At 36.0% G+C, this 27,647-nt stretch overlaps 1 long non-coding RNA gene across 1 annotated transcript; it reads left to right on the top strand.

The window, feature by feature from the left end:
- Positions 1–1,044: 1,044 nt before the first annotated feature.
- Positions 1,045–25,194, top strand: LOC310738483. Its single transcript, XR_014537091.1, has 3 exons — positions 1,045–1,115; positions 16,439–16,522; positions 24,999–25,194. It is a non-coding gene; the product is annotated as an uncharacterized lncRNA (long non-coding RNA).
- Positions 25,195–27,647: the final 2,453 nt, after the last annotated feature.

Here is a 27,647-nt window from a genome sequence, read left to right as displayed (position 1 = left end):
GGTATTCTAATAATACATATACAATAATTTTACCATTTGTAACATATCACATATAATTCTACCGCTGATTTATGATACTTGGGACACAGAACTATATGTGGTATGTTACAAATGCTTAAAAGAAACATGATAAGAAGCTATTAGTTAGGAAATTATTGTACATTTATTATTAGAATACTATTTGAAAGATTTACATGATATCATCATAGATAGCTAGACATATGGATGGATGGATGGATGGATGGATGGATGGATGGATGAATGGATGGATGGATGGATGGATGGAGATGAAATTTTACATCTGACTGAGTTTGTGCATAATAAATGGCTAAAGGTTTAATCTAAAGATAGATAGATAGATAGATAGATAGATAGATAGATAGATAGATAGATGGATGGATGGATGGATGGATGGATGGATGGATGGATGGATGGATGGATGGATGGATGGATGGATGGATGGATGGATAGATAGATAGATAGATAGATAGATAGATAGATAGATAGATAGATAGATAGATAGATAGATAGATAGATAGATAGATAGATAGATAGATGAAAGTGAAAGTAAAAATGTATCTTCAGCATATGGCACCATAAGTATTGAGATGAGATTGCTGAGGAAAGAGGCTCTGCATAAAATTGTGTGATAAAACACAAGCATTTTCTTAATGGTCAGTCTGAAAATGTAAAGCTTGATATTTCCTCTCATTTTGGATGTCAGAGAGTGATAACTTTCACATGCAAGTCCCAGCTCCACTCCTCTCATGCTAATTAGATAATGCTTCACTTCTACTGGCATCACGCACTTGATGAACGCAGTCTTCAGAGATTGCTTCACCAATGCAGCTGACAGGCTGGATTACCTAGACAAATTAATGGTCCTATAATTTGATTTTCCAAGGATTGTGATGTCGAAGTGAGTCCTGCGAGGTGTGTGTGTGTGGGGGGGGGGGGGGATTTATTTTTATAACGGCAGTTGATAATCAACTCTGCATACTAAAGGTGTCCAGGTTCTAGTGACACACTCACACTGTTTGGATTACAGAACAGACTTTTGGCTATACACTTCATGGATATACACTTCCTGAGTGGACACATAGCTTCCTCTGCAGGTTATACAACAAATGATGTAAATATTTGTACATATTATGTATGTAGTTCAACTAATAGACAACATAGTATATCATTAGCTCACTTCATGCTAAATCCAATGACTGAATGTGTGCATGGGTGTGTATGTGGTAATTTAGAGTTGGAGCTTGGTGAATTGATGAGTGGCTCCTTGACCATATAAATGCATATTGCAGCATAGAGCAACTTCTTGCAGGGTGCCTTGCTGCTGTCAGCTGTTTCTGTCAATAGCCATTGACTCCATTAGCAGAGCAGACGCTCCCTACTGAGATGAAGTCAGCTCCCTCGGCAGTTAGGATTGAATTAAAGCCTCATCATTCTTAACTCCACAGCAGAGGGATCCAGAAACAACTGGCTTATGTGTAGATATCTGTGTCTCTCCTTCGCTACTTAAAAATTTGCTGTATTTCAGGGAAATGGTGTACAATTTCAGAAAAACAGTAACCTTTACAAGATATGAAAGTCCTTGACCAAATGTCTATATAAATATACATTTCTGGTTCAAAAATCTGTTTCACAAAACAATCTATCAAGAATGTAATGAAAGTATTACCGGGAGGCAAAGATAACGTGGAATTGACTTTGTAGAAACAGTACATACTAAACAAAGCAAATTCAATCTTCTTTTTTTGCCCTGAAGCCATTTTCAAATAATGATTTCCCTAATTGGAAAAATCAATTTGGATAAATTGATACCATAAAAGAAAGGACATTAGGATGCAACTCTTTTGACAATGGCCATTTTCTATGACAAACTTCGCTTAGCATGCACAATGGATCTCTGGTTATGTGTGGCTTTCATTTGACTGACAGAAAGACTTTATGTAAGTGACAACCAATGGGAGTGCTTCCAGCAATGCTGACTACTGGAATTTACTCTGTTCCACTCCATTTTCCTGAACTTCCATGCTAACAGAAATCAAACTTTGTAACCATCCACTTCTATCATGTACTACTGACATACAGCTCACAACATCCATCATGAATATAAACCAATGTTTCATATTTTAGTGGTAATACAATACAATACAAAAAGTATAACACTATTGCCCTAAAGATCTCAAATCAATATATAAACAAATGTAATGTATAAACAAAAAAAATATATTTAAATAAAAATATTTTTATTATCAAAGTCATACTTTTTAACATACTGTAGCATATATTGAATGCCCTTCAGCTCTCTACTGAACAATTGTAATACTAATCATTCATTCATTTTCTCCCGCTTATCCGTAATTCGGGTCGCGGGGGCAGCAGTCTAAGCAAGCCCCCGCCTGCTGCCCAATCCTTATAGCACCGTCCCTTACGGTCCCTCCTGCAGGTGGTGAGCCCACGGGAAGGCGGCCCCACGTCACGGACCTTGATATTTCCCTCGTAAGGGACCCCCGGAGCATAGAGGGTTAAGGGCCTTGCTCAAGGGCCCAAGAGTGGCAGCTTGGCGATACCGGGGCTTGAACCCCAGACCTTCCGATCGGCAACCCAGCGCCTTAACCGCTGGAGCCACCACTCCCCTAATCAGATTCTCATAATTGTCCACAAACACAAAGAAAAAGGTTGATTACAATTTCCACTGATATTTTAAATTTAGTTTTAGTTCCAATGCAGCACATACAATATACAGTACCTGCACAAAGTATTGATTAATATAATCAGAGCACAATGTTAATGACACTATTTATTTTAAAAACAGAATTTGCATTGTAATTTCTTGACTTAACTATAATGCTAATTTGGCAGAATTTATGATTTTTATTTGTTGATATATTTGCATGAACCTGCTGTCATTATAGTACCAGTATAGAACGAATCATGGAAATGCCATAAATGTGGAATCCCCAACATTAGCAACTGGTGATTTTCTTTTACTAAAGATAAAAATGTATTAGAATAGTGCAGGGTGAAGAGTAAAAGTGTGGTAAATATAGAGAAGTAAAAGCTATTTGCCAAAAAATAATAAACAGAGGCCACAATAGGGCAATTGTTAAGGAGAAGAATTATGTACAATGTGTATATATTATGTACAATATATACAAGACAATTTTTCACATACCTATTAGGAAAAATAACAATCAACATTATAATTTTAAAATGTTGATTATTTAAAATGTAATAATTATGTAACCTCTGTAACAAAAATTAGTATATGTAGTTAGTGCTTTATTCATTGTTTCATTGTCAAGTCTTTGCATCCTGCTGTTAGTCAAGTGTATTTCAGTTATTTGGCTCATCAGTTTTGTTAGGAAAGTGATTGTCTTTTCCTTGCAATAGAGCAGTGGTTCTTAACCTAGGTTCGATCGAACCCCAGGGGTTCGGTGAGTCAGTGTCAGGGGTTCGGCGGCGGTCAAGACACACACCCGACTCATATGATTCGTGATGACACGGCCCGCTTGGCCATCATTGGCTGCAGGTGATCACGCAACATCGCTAGGCCTATCTGTGCTGCAGGGAATTTGGTGCGCTCAGTAGTCGACTTGTGACTGTCGCGATGGTACGTCATGTGATTTCTTTCTTAATATTTTAATCCCTTTATACTAACTATGTCGAGCAAAAAAAGAAAGAGGTCGGACGAATATGTACAATATGGATTCACATGTATAACGGAACGTGATGGGAGTCAGCGTCCTAACTGCATGATTTGCGATGCCAAGTTGCGCAACACAGTGATGTTGATGCACGGTTCATTTTGTGCACCAGTAAAATATATACCTATGTTTTAAATTTTAAAAAAATCATTTTTTAATTTTCCAATTAAGAAGGGTTCGGTGGATGCGCATTTGAAACTGGTGGGGGTCAGTACCTCCAACAAGGTTAAGAACCACTGCAATAGAGGTTTGAATTGGAATACTTTTTTATTGTAAGGTAGATCTAAAATATCTGAAATTATAGCCTACATTGTCTAGATTCCTGGAAGGAAATGCCTGTGCCACTGATCTCTGGTATTAATCTCTGGCTGATAATACCTAACAACAACTCATTATTTTTTTTATTATTATTATTATTATTATTATTATTATTATTATTATTATATTATTATTATTATTATTATTATTATTATATTATTATTATTATTATTGTTATTATTATTAATTACATTATTATTAAATTTGAAATACTTTGAAATAAAGCTGCCATTCTGTATACCTACACACTATGAATATATGAAAATAATTATCTCAGTTTTGTGATTAGTATTTGCAAATGAGACTTATGTGGGATAAAACAGCATTATCCACCCACCTTGAGCTATGAATAAGGGCTTAGACTAAATTGTCCCACTGCTTATGAAAACCTCCATTCTCCATCCAATTGTTGTTTACATTCGAAGAGAACCGTGAGTCTGATTATCAATTTGATTAGAGCTTCTATGACATTTCCATTTCTCATAAAGGAACATTCATATTATGAGCAATAAATTCATTTCCAAATGCTGAACAATCCTGTTAAATATGTTTCTGTGCCATTTGTCACGTACAATATATGAGTGAATGTTAAAATCAACAGTGTAGCAGGTCAAACGGTTGCCACATGACTCTGTCACTGTCAGAAAGAACACTGTGACACCTTGTCTTAGAAGTGCCATGGGCATGTGCCCTTTGCACCCCATGCCACTTTAAATCACTGCTGATTACTGCTGAAGCATGTGCACACCCACTTACACACACACACACACACACACACACAAGCACAATTTTACAGAAGAGACAGTGATGGAGGCACATGCTCACTTGCAAAATATCGTTCCCTGTGAATCGGTGACTAACTGAGAATAGCTGGGCTGGAATTTAGCGCAAGATCAAAGCAGGGAGGTTATTGAAAGAGAGTGATGATGTAAGCCAGCAAGAGTCAGTCAAAACAAAGCTCAATGAGGGATGAGTGCAGAGTCCTTCCGCCTTCCTTTGCACATCAAGGGCACAACAGGCCTCTCATCATAATCATTATCATCCAACAGATTAGCCTGGCATACACCCAGCTTACACAAGCTTCAAACTGCACACACACCAGGGGTCAATGAGGAAATGGCACTGAAGTAACTTTGGGGCAGGCTTTGATCCTGACTAAGCATGGGGAAAAAATGGGTTTAAGACTGCCAGAGTTCTGATCGCGGATAAATCCAATTTGATTCGCAGCTCAAATAAGGCTGTAAAAGTCAGAGCAGCATTTATACATCCTCAAACACCCCCCCCCCCCCCAACCTGGATCCGCACAAAAACGGCTTAAGCTCTATCAAGTGTCACACAGCTCCTTCCAGTAGTCTTAAAACATGAACTTTCTCTTTGAAGTGTAAATAAATTAATTTCACTGGCATCCGCACTGTCATCTGTCAGTCCTGGGTTTTTTTTTGTCTCCCACAAGTTAACTGATGGAGTAGTCAGCATTGAATTACAGAGAAAAAAAAAAAATAAATAAATAAATAAATAAATAAATAAATAAATAAATAAATAAATAAATAAATAAATAAATAAATAAATAATATTAGGTGTTTGGCATCTACTGTGGCACAGGTAAAGTTTTGTGTTTTCTCGTTTGCTTTTCTTCCCCTTTACTCACTTTCATGTTTACCAGTACTGATTCCCCATTGGTCATGTCTCTGTGGCTCTATTGCTGCACCAATTGTCTTTGCTGATGGCCAAAGGAAGGTGGGGCTTTGCACATAATAGCACCACCATAGACTAAGCAAATGATTAATGCTCTATTTCTCTGTTGTTGGTTTGCTGAAATGATGTTAGGTAAACTGCTAAATGATAAGTGGGAAATGCCTTTTGTTCTACCTTTGCTAAACGTCACCATTGTACACTTCTTACCTGCTGCATTTGCTACGCCCAGATGCTGTTACTCTACATGACGGTGCTTGGATTTGAACTCATCACTAGGCTACTTTAATATTTGATTACACTTCTGTTGCTTAACCTTTAATCGACTTGCCAGCTTGTTTCCTTTTCTTTTGCACTGATGTATACAGAATAGTCCTTTCATTAGTCCCATTTAGGTCCCTGTCTTCAGACGCCATCAAACATGACTTAAAGGGAAACATAATAGCTATTGATACTGAAATGCCATCAGGAAGGTCCTTTACAGCATATATGATTAATACCAGAATTATCTGCACCCTTCAAGCGAGTAGACAAATATAATTATATAAAATAAACCATTAAAAATGAAACCTTTGAAAACTTAAACTGCTTAATTACTTTTTCATTTAACATTGAATCATTCTTAATTTGGATATTGACCTAGAGCAGTTAAGAAATGTACAATCATGGCGAAAATGCAAAAGTATTAAGAGTCTGAACCAGTTAATTATATACCAGTGGACAGTGAGAAGACTATCATCTTATATTCTGAACCTGAACCCTTTTTCTATAATCATATTAAATGAACCCTCTATTACCTGTTTGCTTTGTTCTCTCACACACATATTCTCTTCTGCTGGACAGCAGTCTCGTGTCTGTCACACTGTAATTGACTCATTTTGTGCCTTTTGGATTTGGATGATCTTAATACTAAACTGACGTGAAGTATTTGCTCAAATTATCCTCTAATTCCAGCAATGCTGATTCTGAATGACTATTACAAGACTGTCAAGGCAACTCACTGCAGCTCAGAAGCATAGCTTACAGAATGCTTATCAATCAGTAAAGTCATTTATGCTGTGGCCAGTAATTATACAGTTATACAGGTTCTTTATGTTTAGGGGTGTTTCCTAGTATTTGTATGAGCATTATTATTTCACATCTTCTTGTTTAATCAGTCGTACATGTTTAGCACATTTATTCTATGCTCTGACATCTGTAATGCAAAAAAAGGTTGGACCGATAACGTTTTACCTCTTTAAATTAGTACATTACATTACAAATCATTCAATCAGAAGAATGTTTAATTTCCATAGAACATGTTATTTTACACTAGCAGGAACTTCTCCGTCATTATATTGCTTTTAGACTAGCATTTCTGTAAGCCTCATTACCAATGAAGAGAGAATAACATGTTCTAACGTAAGGTACAAATATATCCATTGGGTATTCACATATTAATCAATGCAAAGCTCCTCATGTTGTAGGAGAGGATGAAGGTGTGTGCTGGTCATGCTTCACTGATGCAGTGGCATTGGAGCTAACAGGCACAAGTCAAGCGGAACGAAGACAGCAGGGATTAGCTACAGCCAAAGCGATCGCACACAAGCAACTCATTAAGAGATACTCAGGTCTCCTTCTCAGCATGTATTCTGCATTCTTCATCATCCGAAATTTCTGCATGCAAGCACATTAATGTTGCCCTTCCATCCCACAACACTAATGCTGACACCTCCGTTTTCCTTCACTCCTAATAACACACTTCTCATATGAATTATATAAGGCAGTGGACACGTATATTTACACCACATTACTTCAGCACAGGGGCTTTAATAAAGGACCGTATAGGAAAAGCTATAAATGAGTTAGTTTAGGGTTGGTTTGGGTTTATTTTTCATGACATTTTCTATGTATTTATTCATGGTTTATTTATAAATAAGCTAATTAATTTTTAATTTGAAAAGAGGTCATAATGGACTTCATTCCTTCTTTAATGAACACTTTGTCCAGGTTTTGGTTACAATGAGTTCAGAGTCTATTTAGAGAATAAATGATAGAAAGTCTAAATCAAGGTTATTGATTGATCAAGGTTGGGCATGTTTCCTAATAAATAAAAGAAAAACTGCAACTATAATGTCACCAACAATATAAACGAAATGTAAACAGTGTTTCAGAGAATAAAACCTCAGTTTTCATATTTCTAATTAGTTATGTTTACTTGCTTAATTATACATAAGTGGTTGAAATGTTTTATTTCATGAGAAAATAAATATAAACTAACACTAATTGGTTTATAAAGATGAATCGAATAAAAAAAGATTGTATTATTCATGCACTGAAACTGTAACAAAACAAAGAATACAAATACAAATTTGTAATATAACTATAAAAACTATAATAAAACCCTGAATTGTATTCCAGGCCATCAATCCACCATGCACAGAAACCTCTGGGAAATTTAACATCGCCAATCAACCTTTCTACATATTTTTCTGGGGAAGTCTACAGTTAGAGAACAATATTTTACAAAACTAAGCTAAGGATTAAAGTAGGGATGCTGGAGCTGTGAAGCAGGAATGCCTTAAACTCCAATACTCTGCCACCTTCAGATTGAACACACTGCTAAAATGGCTTAATGATTTTAAAAGTAGCAAAGTGAATTGTCAAACGCCAAACAGCACTACAATGTCATTACAGACAGAGCTATGTTTGTTTCTGTCACCCATTTAGACAGATCCTACTTAATGAAATTTATAGTCCCCGGTTTGAAAAAAAAACCTTTAGCTAGAAGCTGATGGGCAGTTGCTTTTGTAAAATAGTTCCAGCCAGACAGCATAATAGCAGAGAACCCAGTAGAGTGAATATGTATATAAAAGGAGCAATCTCTCCATTTGCCTTCACAAAGTCCTCCATGGAAAGTTAATGACAACTAATCAGGCTGTGTGTGTCACAGTGATGCATCAGAGGGCCCTCTTCCTGTCAGAGATGAACTTCAAAAGCCATTCAAGTGGCAGATGAGATAAAGTTGCTTTAATGTTTGGGATAACTGCTTTATACTGTTGTGGGGAGGAGGGTGTTAGGACTCAGATAACGCATTAGTGCCTTATCAGAATTCCAGAGCGAGATTCATTGTGTATAGAAATTCATTGTGACTGTTTAGTGGTGGATATGTTACTGAGAAGAATGAGTGGTGTTTGAACTTGGGCCTGTATTGTAGTTAAAAGTACATCTGTTCATATTGTATTTTTTTCTTTATATGCTTTAGTGTAGAATGTCATTTTCTTTTGTCTGTTTTAAAGTTAAAAAATTTCAATGACCACCAATAGCATGACGGGACAGGTTTTTAACATTAGGAATATTCCTATATGCCTACCTGGTAAAAATAGCACTCAAATGCAATTATCCAGGTAAGAGTCATGTTAGATCCAGAACGTTCTTCACACCTGTGGCAGTAACATACACTGTCCATCACAGGGCACCATGCACATAGTCACATGCCTTCATTCCTAGGGGAAATTCACTACAACAAATCCAACTCCTGATTATAGGAGGTGAAAGGGGAATTGGAGAAGCTATCATCCATGCAGACTCAGAAAGGAAATTTGAGACTCCAGAAAGACAGTAACCTGACTTCAGGATAAAGTCAGGAACCCATTAGCTGTAAATCAGCACCCAAACTGTGCTGCCCTCAAAAGCAGTTAACACATATTGCTTTAAGTTGCTGCTTATAGATTTACAGCCTTGAATGATAAAAAGAGCGCTAACCTTCAGTACTAAACCTGTTTTTGTCCTGAATACATTAAATACTTTTGTGTTTTTTAAGATGGCTTATATATTGATGGCAATATTTAGCCTTAATATGCATTGCTAATACATACTGCATTAACAATGTTTACCTGTAGCTCAATAATCTGTGTGTAATCCAAATTTTTATAATTCAATCGTAAGATCTACTATTTATGCTGTTGCTTGCTGAGGGTTTAGTATATAAAACAATAGAATCAGAATGAGTAATAGAATCAGTTTGGAAAAAATATTAGAATTTGTTTAGTTTTTTTGATCCATTTAAAAAAAAGTATGCTAGCAATAAGGGATTCATACATTACAGGTAGATCTAACTGCACTTCTAGTTAAAAGTCCTAAACTTTAAAATCTAAATATACTATTTAAAGGTCCTCTTTATTAAAGAATATTAATATATAGGCCAAAAAGGTATTAACAGTGTAAAAGGTTCTAAACAAACTATAGTCACAAACTCTAGGTTTCAACTATGATTGCACTGTGTAGTAGTATTGTACTGTTGGACACCAATAGCTCTTGGCTAAATGAATAAAAATTCAGAAACAATAGAGTAAAATAAGAACAGAACACAGTAAAAATATTTAGGTAGACAGGGCTGGTAGGACTGTAATCAGTAGGGCTAGCGGTTTCATAATCAAAGTCCTTGCAGGAGACAGCGGTTGTGGGAAAGCCGTGAGGAAACCCAGTAAAATCAAACTGGGTGGACGCATCAACAATAGAAATAGCCAGTAGGATGTGATACAATAGGTGACAAGGACAGAAGTCATCTGAGAAAAGATGGGAGGTAAGGTTTCCAGAATAACAGCTAAATCCACAGCCAAGTACCTGATCAAAAAAAGTCCATGGGCAAGAATAGCAATAAGAAATATATGTGGCCATTTATGCACATGAGCACCTAGTGGACCATTACTAACACATTCACATAAGTAATCCAGTACAGAGTTACAGTAATAAAAAGTAGTAATGAAGCACAAATATTAGAAGTAACAGAAGATTAGCAATATGATTAATAAAATAAAGCTTACCCATAAAAATTAATAAACCAAAAATATAAATTCAAACAGAAGATCCACACAGAGGTCTGCTGAGGTTCAGTGGCCTGAAAGATTGTGCCAGATGAGATAGGGAGATTCTTTTTTTTTATATCAGGAAGAGTGGAAGAGAATCCAAAACAGTGAGAAACAGCAAATATATCAGAATTAAGAAAAACTAAATTCAAAAAGATTCTAAAAGAATAGAATAATGGATAGATAGAGATGGACAAGGGATGGAGGCACGAGAATCACAAAGAATAAAGTCAGATGATTTCAGATCATTCTGAGACATCCTAATGAATTGATCTCGGGTTGAATGATCTTTAAGCAATAAACTTTATGCTTTTTTCCCCAGTATAATAGTTTTGTAAGGTTTAGAGGCTTGAACCATATCCTTAGTGTTAAAGTAGGATGCGATGATAGGAAAGAGGAAATCATCTATCCACACAAGCCACAGAGTAAAAAGCTGAATGACTTTTATGATGGAAAGATGAAGTACATATTTTAAGCATTTTATGTTCTTCTTCTTCTTCCTTCGGCTGCTCCCATTAGGGGGCGCCACAGCGGATCATCAGTCTCCATACCCCTCTGTCCTCTACATCTGCTTCTTTCAAACCAACTACCTGCATGTCTTCCTTCACCACATCCATAAACCTCATCTTGGGCCTTCCTCTTTTCCTCCTTCCTGGTGGCTCCATCCTCAGCATTCTCTTACTGATTTACCCCATGTCCCTTTTCTGCACATGACCAAATCTCATTAAAGAAGATTAAAGGTCACTCAGGCTACCTGACAGAACACATTACACATTAGAACATATTAGAGCATCATTCAATTGGAGCAATGCAGAAAAGTCCAACGCAGCAGGCAGAGTGAAAATCAGTAAACAGTTGTGGGTCAGGCAATTAACAGATTAAATAGAAAGATTAAATCAGAGTCTCTTATGTGATTGGGAACAAGTATGAGAGAAAATAATTCAGGTGGATCCTGGAGTGGAGCATTTTGGTAAAGGTTGTGACACTGCTTTTTCATTTTTTTTTCTTTGATTATTCAAGACATATATGTGGCAGGGAAAACCAGTTGTATGTCATTGTGGGTGAATTCCAGAAAACATCATAAATGGCAACAAATCTGGTTTTGTCCAAAATTCTTCTTTACGAAAAATATATTTTTGAGCTGTTTACAAATGTCAAATAAAAACATAACAATATTTTGTGAGTATGAAGTTGTGTACAAGGCTGCTTTCACAAATTTGCCCTAACATTTAAAGATCATATTTATTTATAAGTGTAGCTCAGTGTGCATTTTTTGCATTATAGCTACATTCCTTTAGAAAAGCAATTAGTCTAATCACTTTGGTTTGTAATCAGATTCCAGCCATCAGAATGTCTGTTATAATCCCTCTGTCTCAAATTGTCATCAGTACATAAACGACCATGTACACATACCATGTAGAAATGACAGCAAAGTAAAGAAAAATAACAATTAATAGCAAAAAGGTTTCTTAATAGAAAGAATTGACTGAATAAATCAGCAATTACTCCTCTCTAATGTAACAGCAAACAGAGTCTATTCAAATGAAGAAAGAACAAGAGGCTTGGGTTTAAATGCTGTAAGGAAATTTTACCCCAGATGATGAGACAGAGACTGATGTGGTTGATGCAAATTAATTGGTAAAAAAAAATTATCAGCACATTTTTGTTATCAAGTAAAACAATATGGAGGTGTGCAAGGCAGCTTCAGAAATGTAAGTAGACTTGCATATATAGTGCATGAGACATGTATATATATTTATATATATATATATATATATATATATATATGGACAAAATGTTTGTGAACACCTGACCATAAGATATGTGCTTTTTGAATATCTCATTCCACATTTTAATCCCCATTTGCTGTTATAGTAACCTCCACCATTCTGCTAGATTTGGAGTGTGCTTGTAGAGACCTGGGGTGCAGTCAGTGTTCCAATTCATACTAAAGATCAAAGCTCTACAGCAGGCCTCTCAAGAACTTTAACTCAAACATGCAAACCGAATCCATTGATATATATATATATATATATATATATATATATATATATATATATATATATATATATATATATATATATATATATATATATATATATATATATATATATATTTGGACTGATGTTTTCTCAATCCAGCAGACATATACAATGGTTCCTCATACAGTACCTCCCACTCACTTCCTCTACTCCAGGGGGGAATTTATGATCCAAACTGCCATGCTTCACACCGTCCCCAAGGCAAAGGCTGTCACTAAGCATCATCATACACTAAATTTGCAACATTTCATTGCATTTTGAAAAGAAGTGCTTACAGAGTAGCTCCAGTGTAAGTAAGTTCAGTGCCCATTAAATAAAATGGCATCAAATTTCCCAAGGTGATTATATAGTCTCTAGTTGCTTGCAAAAGGTTGCTTGTTGCTTGAAGAAAGAAATGAAGTTGACTAATGTCCAAGCAATTCTCCAAGACACAAGTACAGACAGAAACAGAAAAACCAGATGACTGAAACAATACTGCATTAGTCATTCAAATATGAACACATGCATGCATACTAATAAACACACTCATAATAATATACACACACACACACACGCACGTTGTACCAAGCTTGAGGGCCTAATATTCAACCCATAACTGCTGATGACTAACAACAGATCAGAAAGTGACTGCTACAGGGAAAGTTAGCCTGTCATGCTGCAGGGCTTAAAAGTGTTAATAGAGCATGGTACAGGATTTATTTCTATGGTTTGTGGTGAAATGTGTGCAGAATGACAATAGCATCATCCAAACAACCCAAGGCTATATAAGTGCATCTCACTTTTGCAGCTGGTATGCCGCACACATTTGTATAATTTCATTCCTTGCTATAGAAAATGTGCGCAAGCTCTTCAGAAGGTTATATAAAATGATTGAGCAAGAACCTTCTCTATTTCCATCCCACTACAATACGAATATGGCGCTATGCATCAGAGATAGACCCTTTTTCCAGACGTATGAAAGAGTGTGTGTCTGTGTTGGGGGGTCTGCATTCAGAACTGCCGGCCTGACTGAGTTGATGGGCACCACGAGTAGCATTTTTCTTAGTGAAAATCATTTGCATAATGGGAAAGTGGTTTGAGTTGGAGCCAACCGCTGCTCTGGCATGAGGACAATCAGTGGAGTAGAAAAGCACAATCAGATAAAGGCCAGGCTGAGCTGGAAGGAGATCTCCAGCTGCAGTATGTTTCAGTTTTCTCTTTTCTCATCAGCCGGACAATCTTAGAGGGAGCAGCGTGAGGTCATTTGGTTATGCAGGTTCTTATCAGTTTTGGATTTATTGTAAATGTTCAGCTAAAATAGAATGTCAGGTGATTGCCTGTGGATTTAGCCTGATTGTTCAGACTTATCTAAGGACCTTCTTAGGTATCCTGTATAACCTGGAGGTTTTTTTTACTAATGCTTTAAAAGAAAGGGACTTTATAGAATTTTAACAATAATTTACCTTTCATTGGGCAAGTCTGCAGGTTTCCAGTGGAATAATAGATTTAACTTTTTGAAAATACGAAGAGCAGGAGAAAGTTTCTTAGCAGAAACAGGGTCAGGTGTTACAACTAAGAAAAAAAAATAATACAAATTACAAACTCCTCCTGACCTATGTACAAATGGCACAGACAAGGTGAGCTTCCAGGAGGAAAACAAAATACATGGACTGCCAGAAGATGCATTATATAATAACCATATTTTGATGGGAATATAATAAGATGGATTATAAAAGGATAGGTTACAAAATAGGGTTACAAAATATATTTTTTATTATTGGTTAAATGGACCATATTATTAAAATAATAATAATAGTGATAGGATTAAAATGGTCTGACATAGTTCTGATGGTAGGGCTTTTACTTCTGTGGTTCTTTCTATCTATTACTTGAGATGTATTAAGTTAGACAGCATTTGGTGATCTAAAGGTCTGGTATAGAACATATCAAAAAAGTCCTCTTGCAACGTCACATTAACCCACAAAATGTGCCACTTTTCCTTGACCAATGCAGGCAGATAATGGTCTTTAATTAACATCAAATAAAGAGGGCATGTATCTGCAATAGTGCAGGGCACCCTTATTATACACTGACATGACTAACTATTCATGTTCAGTACAAAAGCAAAAACAGCTTACAGTCATTTGCATCAAATTAATTATGCACTCTTTCTCTTCAAACAAAATTGGCAAGATCAAGATGGGGAAAAAAACAGACTAAGTCAGAGAGGCATAAAAGTGAATAGTTTCAACATTTCTAAATATTTTTTAACCAGCTCCACTGGTGTAAACTGTCTGATCTGATCACCTGGACAATACAACAGCTGATTGAGCTGATTGAGTGTGTACCTCTACCAGAAAAATACATCCCAACTCTCCAACAGAAGTACAAATGTTTTCATTGTGTGCACTCTAGTTCGCATATCTACACTATATATTATCATTTAAAGAATTCTAAGATGAAAAGTTTACATTATATTAGACATTGACATTGTCAGACTGCTGAAAGATATTTTTCAGCTATTTTTCAGGCATTTGTGTGATTATTTCAGAAACCTGACAATGAGAAGTATATTAACAATGCTGTAATACTAATAAAAATATCCTATAATATAATGTTATTCTGAAATATATGAATGAAGACCAACCAATCAATCAAATAGGAAAACAAATAAACATACATTACTTTTAAGCTGTTTCGATGGTCAAAAAAATCTTGACATTTAAGCACATTCATTCGAAATTATGAATGAAATAAAAGTTTTTGATTAGCTTTTGCTGGACATAAGTATACTATCTTTCGTTATGAGTGATGTTCTGACTCATTTCTGAACACATTATTGATTTCACGGATATGTGTTCAGAAATGAGTCAGAACATCACTTAAAACGAAAGATAGCATACTCATGTCCAGAAAAGCCTCATCAAAAACTTTTATGCAATCAAAACTCAAGTATAAACCCTTGACCACTTTAACTACCACTAACTCCTTTCATTACAGATTCTGGAATCATTATGCCTTCTAGTACAATAAAACAAAGCAGCTGAATAATAGTATATTATGCATGCTGTAGAATTAATGTTTCATATCTGTAAAGGTCTAAATGGCTCAAGATGTACTTTTTCTTCATTAATGGCGAAAAGAAATGTGTTGCATTAAGTAAGGGATTTCCAATCACCAATAATTTGAATACTATTGATTACCAGACAATGTGGTTGATTACAGGGAGGGGTTTTCCAACTGTTTTGCAGCTAGGCATCATTTTAATTAAAAGAAAAAAATTCAATCTCTGTGCATTTTATGTACTATTAACATATTGAGTTCATTATGTTTATGTTCATTATATTAAAATGCACAATAACATTTAAACAACTGATTGAGCCATGTGGCTTTTTATTTTTTCACTTCCTTCCCAAGAACTCATTTGACTAAAAGTGGATTTAATATTGGGTTGCAGTAGGCATTATTTATAGGCCTACTTGTCAGTGAAATATACCGAATTGCTTAATTCATGCGACAAGACAAATTTCCTGAACATTACCAACATAATATAATTTAATAACTTTGTGGGTAAAGATTTCCACCACTGTAACTAAAGTCATACAAACAAACAAAACAACATCTGTGACTAATCTGTAAATCCTAAATGGATTATGGTGTTCCTAGGTTCATGATCATGATCATCTTTATCATCATCAGCATTTTTTATTTATATAAAGCATTTCAGATGGAGAGAAAGGAGTAGGACATAAAAATTGAAATCCTGCTGCAGAATTTCAGCCCTTATCCTCTGAAAAATGATTGCTGCTAAAATCTTTTTTCTTTTATTCATTCATTTCAGGAGCCGGTTTATCCTAGTCACAGTTGCAGTAGATCCAAAGTCTATCCCAGGAACAGTTGGCACGAGGCAGCCAATATTCTCTGGGTAGTATGCCATCACAAGGCATCATGCACGCTCTCTCACACACGTGTACACATTTCACACACTCTTTCACACATTGGAGCCATCAGTCCACCTACTGCCATGTTGCTGAGTGGTGAAAGGACATCTGAGAACCCACAGGGAACCCAGTTAGGCATAGGGAGAACATGCAAAGCTCTGTACAAACTGCTTAAACCAGGAATCTTTAGCAAAAAGTTCATCTGGATATGTAAGGTGTTGTGGCTGAAACAGATGGTAGTTATTCAGAGATCCCCTCTGTGCTGTTCCAAGAATTTCCAGTTTATTTTTCTGCAATCCTTATTAACATTGTTTAGAGATACTGTATGCTTGAGTCTAATTGATAATCTATCTAAGTACTGCACAGAACTGTCAGTCATCACATTATCTATATATGTTACACACACTATGGCTGCTATATACTGTACAAAGTTTTATAGTAAACTCTCTATCATACCTGACACACAATACTGTCATTTGCACTACCATGCACTCCCACACTTTATGTACATTACTGAGCTGTATCCCTATTTATTACCCACACTGTCTATACTGTCTCACATTGTCTGTATTGTCTTGTATAGTCTGTTTTTGTCTTGTCTTGTCTGTTTTGTCTTGTATAGTTTTTATTTATGTCTGTACTTTTGAGAGTCACTAACAGCTGGAACCAAATTCCTTGTGTGTGTCAACACACTTGGCCAATAAACCTAATTCTGATTCTAATTCTGATTCTGATAAGTGTACTATGGAAGTGATCGACAAATTTGTTCCTTAATTCATCATTGCAATCTTCAAGTAAAACTGGAATCACATGGCACACTGCGTAGTACTAAGATTCATGTATATATGAGTGCATTAACATACTGTAAATACAGTATTAATTTTTAAAAAATACATTAAGGTTGTAATTGAACTAGGGCAGTATGAATAAAACCAATGGAATCAGAACAGACACAAATGCTATCCATATTTTTGAACTGTACAAGCAAACAGTAAAATTGGCAACAATCAGTCAGAAATGCAAAAAAAAGAATTTCAGAAAATATTTACCATACAGTGCATCTGCATTTCTGTCAGATTGCTGAAAAATCTTTTATGGAGCAAGTGTGAATTTAATTCAAAATCATAGATGTTGCCCAAGAGATTCTATACAGAAATCCACATATCATTTGTTGTATGTTTCCCTAGCAAGCCCAAGGCAACAGTAAATAAAGTTATTTAAAACAAATGTTTCATACAAAATAAAAAAATTGTACAATCCAAATGTACAAAACACCCAAACCTCATTATGCATAAAAGTAGCTTAAAGACATGTGATTTAGACTAATTTAAAATACTCAAAACATGCGGAGGGTCCGCTTTGGCGACCCCTAATGGGAAAAGCCGAAAGAAAGAAAGTTAAAATACTCTAATCATGCCGTTTATATCATCAACTTCTTTCAGCAGCTCCCATTAGGGTCACCACAGTGGTCATCCGTCTCCATATTACTCTCTCCTCTACATCTGCCTCTTTTAAACCAACTAACTGCAAGTCTTCCCTCACCACATACATGAACCTCCTCCTTGGTCATCTTGAACATCTCCATGCTTCTAACCGACTTCCTACTCTTCAGCCTCTTAATCGCTGCTCTCACTTCCTCCTTACTTATCCTATCCACTTCCTGCTTCACCAACTCCACACCATCCAACCTTCTCTCTCTCATTTTTCTCATTCAGCAGCTGCTCAAAATACTCCTTACTAGTCAACACATTTCCATCTCCATCCTTTATTCCTCTAACTTGCATCACATCCTTCCCAGCTCGGTCCGTCTGCCTTACCAATTGGTACAAATCCTTTTCTCCTTCCATAGTGTCCATCTTCTCATACAGCTCCTCATATTCCTTTTCCTTGGCTTTCGCCACATCCCTCTTCACCTGCTGCCGTATCTCCTTGTACTCCTGCCTACTTTTCTAATCTCTCTGCCAATCCCAATCCAGTTTTGCCAACTTCTTTCTCCTTATGCTGTCCTGCACTTCCTCATTCCACCACCACATTTCTTTGTCTTCTTTTCTATTTCCAGATGTCACACCAAGTACCTTTCTAGCTGTCTCCCTTATCACCTCTGCAGTAGTTGCCCAATCATCCAGCACCCCCCCCCCCCCCCCACCACCACCACCACCGAGCCCCTGTCTGACCTCTTCCCTGAATCTCACACTACAGTCTTCCTCCTTCAGTCTCCACCATCTTATTCTTCTTTTAGTCCTCACTCTTCTCCTCTTCTTCTTTACCTCCAAAACCATCCTTACATACCACCGTCTGATGCTGTCTAGCTACATTGTCCCCTGCCAACACCTTACAGTCTCCAATCTCCTTCAGGTTGCATCTCCTACATAGAGCATAGTCCACCTGTGTGCACCTTCCTCCACTCTTATACGTCACCCTATGATCCTCCTTCTTCTTAAAATAATATTTACCACTGCCATTTCCATCCTTTTAACAAAATCTACCATCTGCCCTTCCATATTCCTCTCCTTAAAGCCATACCTCCCCATCACCTCCCCATCACCTCCTCATCACCTCTGTTCCCTTCACCTATATGCCTATTAGAGTCCCAATCACCAATCTTTGATTCCTAGGTACGCCATTTACCACTTCATCTAATTCACTCCAGAATTGTTCCTCCTCCTGCATCCTACAACCCACTTGCGAAGAAAAAACACTGATGACATTCATAATCACCCCTTCAACTTCAAGCTTCAAATTCATCACCCTATCAGAAACTTTCTTCACCTCCACAACACTCTTACTGTACTCTTCCTTTAGAATCACCCCTACACCATTTCTCTTTCCATCCACACTATGATGGAGCAGTTTAAACACACCTCCGATGTTTCTGACCTTACTTCCATTCCACTTGGTCTCCTGAACATACAACATATCTACCTTTCTCCTCTTTATCATAACAGCTACCTCTCTCCCTTTACCAGTCATAGTACCAACATTTGAAGTACCAACCCTGACCTCCATGCTCCCACAATTCTCTTTTCCTTGCTGTCTCTGTAGACATCTTCCCCCTTTTCTTCTCCTCCTTTGGCCAACAGTAGCCCAATTTCCACCCTGTTGGCTAACAATACCTGTGGCAGTCGTTGGTAACCAGGGCCTCAACCGATCAGGTATGAAATTCAGGTCTGTGATCCGCATATTTAATTTGCCATGTTTTACGCTGGATGCCCTTCCTAACGCAACCCTCCCCATTTATCCAGGTTTGGGACTGGCACTAAAAGGTCACTGGCTTGTGCAACCCTAATAGCTGGCTTCAGCTTATATCATCGAATAAGAATATTCTATTTCCTGGATAATTTATGCTCAAAGATTGCTTTTAGGGTCAGAGACTGTATGTTTAATAAACACAGCTGCCAATTAACGATGCTACCGACAAGTTTACATTTCAGTGAAAAATAAATATAAGACAGATTCATATCACTTCCAGTTTCCAAGGTGAAGTACAGGTCTGGCTTATTACCCTAGTCAGTATAGGAAAAGGATTGTGTGGGTCTTTCACAACAGAAATAAAAATTTTACTGGCAACATTAATACTCATCTACAGTGCTGTATAAGCTATTACCTTCAAGTTGTGAAGGTTACTCTTAAACTTAACAGTATCCAAGCTCAACCTTGCCTGGTATCAAGTATTTGTTGCAAGAAACATTTTTGCACGTACATAGTTGTTCTATTATGAGCAACTTGTAAAAGTATGTTTATAATTATATTACCAAGATTAATGTATTACCACACTGTAAAAAAAACCTAATACACAATATATGACTTACTATATATCTTTTCTTATCCGTAAACTTGCCAGAGTAATCTTTAAAGCCTGTATTATTACACTGTTCATGTCTTTAAGCCATGAAATGAAAGCAAAGTATTCACATCTTAAAATGCACTGTAGACGTAAGAATTCAATATAGATAAAAAGCCTTTCAAACAAATTACACTAATCATATTATGACCTTAGTAATAAGATTTTCTCTGTCTGAAGAACCATCAAAAAACCTGAGATCACAATGATTTAAATACATTTTGATTGAATTCACTTCCTGAAACATGTCTCTGTGGCAACCTAGCCACATATATATATATATAACCCAAGGTTTAGAAGTACATAGACACATGCATAGAGTGGGATAATAAATGTAGAAAAAAGTTAGACTTTGTAATACCTTGCGCAAAAAGGAAATGTTCTTATGTAGTTGTCTACCTGTATGATGCAATGCAGAGGACCTTGGTTTAACATGATACTTCTGAAGTCTATGCTGCCTAGTCGACTCATGAATTGATTGTTACTGCTTCAGAAAGTTGTGCAGGAAGTTATGAATTGCACTCACAATCCCAGTTTTTGGAAAGGATTCAAATATTTTATTGACTGATGGAATTTAGTCTTCATGCAAATTGATTTGGTTTTCACATTTTTAACATGGGATCTTGTCTCTAAGCTCTCGACATGGCTGGCAGCCAGAGGGATTTCAGCATTCGTTTTTCAGCAGTGAATCTTTCTGTATCATTCCCTCTGTCTAAACCACCATGGGCCTCATTGGCCTGCACACATTGCTGCCGAGCTCAGTGCAAAATAAGCATTATGAGAAATAATCTGATCATTTCACATCATCTTTAGTTAATATCTCTGCCAGTGTGATCAAGGGTAATTAATGTGCGAACAAATGTGCGCCTGTAAGTATTTAAATTTTTAAACACCAAAAACAGAATTATTTTTATAAATTTTTTTTTTTTTTGTAAACACATGGAAAGTTATAAATACATTCAAATTATAAATGTTCATAATAAAGGTTATTGCATTCACCATTCATTCCAGCCAACTTTCTTTAGCAATCCTAGATTTGGTAAAAGAGTGAGGATCTATGTACAAGATTTGTCACAAAAGCAATTTAAAGCCCCATTAGGCAAGCATTGGTCAAATCCATGAATGGTAAATGGGCACAGATTAGGCAAAAAGCAAAGCCACAGATCAACTCAAGCGACAGAGTAAATACAACTTCTCTTACAACTCTGGACATTGACTTCTGCTGACATGGAGGAGTAATGTCTTGTGCAGTTGTGAAATCCTGCAGAACAGCCCTTCATACATACTGTATATCCACCTGAGACCATAAATGGAGACAGTTATTAATTATTAATACTGAAAAAGAAGCTGAGTGTGGGCCCAAATAATCCTAAGTATATGTATCATATACTGTTTCCATATTCTATAATCTGAAATGTATTACTGAAGTATGAGAGAATGTGCTTGTACAAGAAATACAGCCACAATACAGATGTATAATAATGTTATGGTTATGCTGCCCGGTAATAGGCACTGTGTTGATAGTGATTATGTCTCAGCAACGCTGCCAGTTACTCAGGCAATATCTCTTGTATATTCATTATATTAGCGTAAACAGAATTTTAAACATTTTTAATTAAATATTCACATACACTTGGTTATATTAATCAAAACCAAGTGCATAACCAAATGGCTTTCAACACTGAATGAAAAAGCTAAGTGAAAAAAATGAAGCTGACAGGAAATATTGTGAGAGTCAGCAACTGGACCTAAAACAGAATGAACAAAAGGTCATCCTGAAAAGGTGACAGTTTTATAAAAGCATATAACAAATATTAGCAAATATTCGGTTTAAATTAAATAGTAAAAAAAATCATATAACATATCACCAAGTGTAAGCATTTTTGGTACTTGATTGTATTTTTCCTATGGGAATTTGACATTTACACTCATCTGATTAACTGAAATCATAAATTTTTTTCATAATTTTATTTCAATAATCTTTATTATTGAAATAAATAATTTCATTATATACAAATAATATATATATACAGTGGAACCCGGTTATGTCGATGTCCTAGGTGGTCGCCAAAAAGCATCGAGGTAACCGATCATCGAGATAAACGAAAATCAAAATGGCGGCAAAATATTAATGTGCTTGAAATTTCTTTATGTACATGATGTGCGTTAATAAATGAGAATGTGCATGCACGTGTTTTTGGAGGGTTTTTTTACACAACAGCGTTGCCGCGATTTGTTTGATGAAGGCATGCTATAAAAATACATACAGTACATGTTTATCTGTCAGGAATCCACCTGCCACGCCCCCTTCAGCCCCCTTCAGCGTGTCAGGTGTTTTCTCGGCCGCTTTCTCTGAAGCTCCCGGCTTTAATCGCGCACATCTGGTGCTCGTTTATCATCATCACCAGCTCCTATTTACACTTCCACACTCTCACTGTCCGTTATTGTTGGTATATGTTGGTTCACGGTGGTCGTTGTTATCGCTCATGCGTTTCCCGGGACGTGTCTTCCCACCGGCACTCTCCCAACGGCTGCTCTTTTCTTCCCAAAGCCGCGCCGTGCCCCTACTATATATATATATATATATATATATATATATATATATATATATATATATATATATATATATATATATATAAAGGTTATCTTTTCCTTTTCAGATGATCTTTCACTTCCAATACAGAATGAAAGGCATGCTCAAACTGCTGTGACCCCTGCTTTCTGTTGCTGACAGAATTAGACCATGAAAACAGAGCCTATTATCTCCTCTAAACCTCCATAAAAAACAGGGCCATTAGTCTCAGTGTGAAGCCAGGTGTTGGCCACAGCTTTTTTTTTCTGTCTGGCTCCAGGTGCAGTGTGTTCAGCTGCTATAGACTTCAGACTGGACCATCTATACATTTTGATTCCCATGCATCATAACTTTCTGCTCTGTGAACATCGAGAGACTGTCACACTGCACAGAGAACATTACAGTTGTCACTTCTGCTAAATTACTTTCTGGAAGGTTTCTTTTTTGTGCAAAGACATTTACATCTTATTTCTGAAAGACAACCTGTTTGCTTGCATAATACAGTAAAAGCAGCTGTTTTTATATGCTCAGTATTTAAAAATGGCAATTACTACTACTACTACTATTACTATTACATTCAAATTTCAATTGCATTTACTATTATTATATTACTACTATCACTACGACTAGTAATAATAATAAAATAATATATATAACAAAGGTTATATGAGAAGGTATGTTGTTATATAAAACTGTTCTATCCCTCTCATACCACAGAAATGTGCAAAATATAAAAATTTTCTTATTCAACAATGTTACTTAAGTCCAAGAAACTAAAAAATGAGAAACTAAAAAAAAGTCCTCCATCCTGAAATGGAAATAATATTGGCTGAGGCACTTTGCTAAAGTGTCGGAGGGAACAGTATTTATACTTCAACATATGAATGTTTTTCATTTTCCTTTTTGTTGAACTACTACATGGATTTATTGTGTTTATTTATATATTATAAATATTTCTTATTTAATATTTATATATTACTACTTGTGTTAGATTGTGTGGAGCATCCTGCAGTGTCTTTAAATGAGTTTATACTATAGAAATGATAATGTTTTAAAATATTAACACCTAATTATTAACCACTGATTTAAATCTCATATTTAACTAACAACATGGCTTTTCTTCAATGAACTATCAATGCCATTTATCAGGTAGGGTCAAAACTGTTATTGTGACCTGGTATAAAAATAAATAATGGAATAGATAAAAAAAATTATGAAGTATGTTTAATGTCCTTGATTCCAAAGCTCATAACAATATCAAGCATTCTGAGCAGAGAATAAAATAGGTATAATTGTACATATTACATTAGATTCATGCAATTTGGCAGACACCCTTATTCAGAGCAACTTACAGTTATCTCATTTACACAACTGAGGATTAAGGGCCTTGATAAAGAGGCCAAAAGTGGCAGCTTGGTGGTACTGATATTTGAAATCATGACCTTCTAATCAGAATTTCAACATCTTTACCACTGGGCTACCACTACCATTTTCTTAAATGGGCTATATAATTACCAGATTCAAGAATTCAGTTGTGACCTGGAATAGTAGAACCGATTCAAAATTAATTAAAGGGTGTTTAATAGCTTTGATCCCAAGGATCATAAAAATATTAAGCATTCTGTGTAGATTGTAAAGTAGGTATAGGTGTGCACTTGATCCTTACTCAGGTATTTATTAGTGCATTGGAAGGCAGCTGTGCTAGGCAGATTAAACCCAAGCAGCTGCTACTGTGAAAAAAACAGATTATTTCCATTTGTTATTTTGACAGAATTTACAGTATAGAATTGCTCAGCGTTTTTGGATAAAAGACCTTGAATCTATTGCAAAGTGTCTGTCTGTTGTTGACCCCAGTCCACCCGTTTCCATCCCCACACAATATCCCTGCTCTAGTTCAACGAGCACTTTTTATTTATTTCATTTATTTATATATTTATTTATTAGCCAGCTCAAGGATCAAGGCCACTGCAATTGCATAGGGACATTTTTAATCAAACCAGTGTGCACAGTTTGAGTGATGCTCAGCGATGCATGTTTGTTTATCCAGGGCGCAGCTGCTGGAGGCCAAGGTGACGAGGGAATTTCTCTCCATGCCAAAGAAGGATGCAGAGAATTCTGCAATGAAAAAAGAAGAAAAACAGGGGCAAATATTTTTTTCTTCCCATAACGAGATCCAAAGCACTTGATGTAATTAGAAGGCGTCTGGAATCAGAACAATTAAGGGGGTTTGGTATCACAGAGAGTTTCTCAGTGGGGTGAATTGTAGAATGGGGGGGGGGGGGGTCAGGGCCCAAAAAGATTGATGAGTTCAGTGTTTTCCAAACGGTGCCCTTATACACATAATTACACTGTGGAAATGAATGAATCATCACGATACAACCCCAGACTAGGATACAGTAATTGCTCATCAAATAAGAAGGCTGCACTGTCAGCCCCAAAACTGCAGCATGAAAACTCTTTGTAATGTATTAACGTGATCCATCTTATTCCTGCTCTGCACATTAATCTTTATTTTACACTGCATGCCTTGTTAACTTTTCCAGGTTCTGTTCAGAATATACTGAAGCAAGTATGCAAAAGATATTATGTCTACTGTACAGTTTGCTTAACTCTGTGAGCAAAAATAATGCGATTTGCCGCTTTCGCTTTGCCACTAAATTTTTGGTTGTCTTTGTCCTATTTTCAGACTTAATGCTTTAAAAGCTTGTGTGCTTATCAACGAATCTATTGCCAGAAACTATTCATCTATTTCAAGTCTTTAAAAATATGACACAATGGAGCATTAGGGAGGTGGAGCACTTCAGTGGGGAGTCAACATATGTTTATTTTTGCTAGGATTGTTTCTCGCTTAGAAGCATTAGGAACAAAACGGAATCCAAAAACAGCAGAAATTGACTGATATGTGCTTGGAAGCACTTCATGACAACGTTGGCCATTTTGTTGTACACACTACACTGCTTGAAAGACTAAGCTGGGTCACTTGCAGGTTCACTGAACATTGACCATTTCAACATCCATTAACCCCAGTGCGACAGCTGAGGAATGGATTGTCTCTTCTCTGTGAAGGATAGAGGATAGAAGATAGGACAGTTAGTCATCCACAAAGACAACATCCTTCTATAAATGGCAGTGTCTTGATCAAATATTAGATATTTCATAGTGTCGATTTAAAACCATCACACGTACATCTTCATTCCACACAGGGCAAGAACATTGAAGGTCATTTACATACGTTTAGAAAGAATCCGAAATTGTTGGGAAAGAATCTGGTCTTCATGCTTAAGCAGGTGTAAAATCTTCAATTGTCTGTTGTGTTTAAACTTTTGGCTGAGGGTCTAGTACAGTTTAAGGAGCTTCATCAATAATGTCTTGACAGAAATCTGGATTTTCTATCAACGATGGCTTGTGTCCAAGAAGAAGTGGAGCCTTCCAATAAATTGCTAATATTCAAAGAGTGTGTGTGAATAACTGACTGCAAACCTTCAGTGTGCCAAGAAACAAGTTAGACATTGTAAATAGAAATGTATCAGATCTTCAACCAGCTCATTAAAATATTTAGTAGGAACAATTGGGAGAAATAAGTTCACAAACTCAACTCAAGCATGTTTTATGACATAATAGTAATAAATAATAAATATATTTGATATTTTTAATACATATTATTGTTCTATTAATAATAAAAAAAGAGATCTGAAATAAGCACCATAAAAGATTAATAGAATATCAAACTGAACTGTCTCCTTACCAATTTTTATGATGATTTTAATGGGAAAATAGCACAGAAAAATGAATTAATTGCACAAAATAAGCCGTGTTGCATCTTAATAAACAAAGGCTATATTTTAGTGAAGCAGCCAAAATACATTAGGACTCCATACCTGTGTACCTGTAGCTCTATAATTGTAGTGTTATATGTTTATATAGAGATGTTTTGGCTGCCAAAATGTCAAGCAGAATTTTCTTGTTAAAAAATATGTTGCTCTTGCAGAACATTCGTCAAACTTTTTATTTAATATTCATTATTCAGTATTGGCCAATGTCAAAGCAATTGTGACTTTCTTGTGGAATATTTCTGGGCTATTGTCATTTTTCTTTACAAGATAATTCTTTATTTTTAATGTATACACTGATGACTCTTTTCATGAAAAGGCAGTTCATTTAAATGTTTGGTAAGTCAATAGATTACACCCAAAATGTAGAACATAAACAGAAGATACTATAGGACTGAAGATCTAAAATCCATTGTCATTTTTTATCTGTATCAGATATAGCTTTAAGAACAACAGCTTTTGTGAAAAAAACAATTTCTGCAACGCAAAACCTAAATGTATAAAAATATTTGGTTTATAATGCTAGTGATTTAGGAAATAATGACAGCCACATCACTCTAATTAATAAACATAGTATCACTTTAATAGTACTATCAGCTTGTATGCAATTGGTATAACTGTGTATAACTGTGGTATAAAAATGTAAATGAAAAACCCATAGCATATAACTTGAAATTCCTGTCAATACAATTGATTCAACACATTTATATGTAGATGTAATATAACCAAAACTGATCATCACTAGATAGGTGCACCATGCAAGATTTCACAAAGCATTCTCAGACAAATGATTAGGAAGGTAAGAGCAAAGCCATCAGATAATTATCAGAAGCTATAAGTTGCAGTACTACCTGAAAGCAGCAATA

This window comes from Silurus aristotelis (genome assembly GCF_946808225.1).
Source record: "Silurus aristotelis genome assembly, chromosome: 15".
Lineage (NCBI taxonomy): Eukaryota > Metazoa > Chordata > Actinopteri > Siluriformes > Siluridae > Silurus > Silurus aristotelis.
This window is presented reverse-complemented; position numbering and strand designations above follow the sequence as displayed.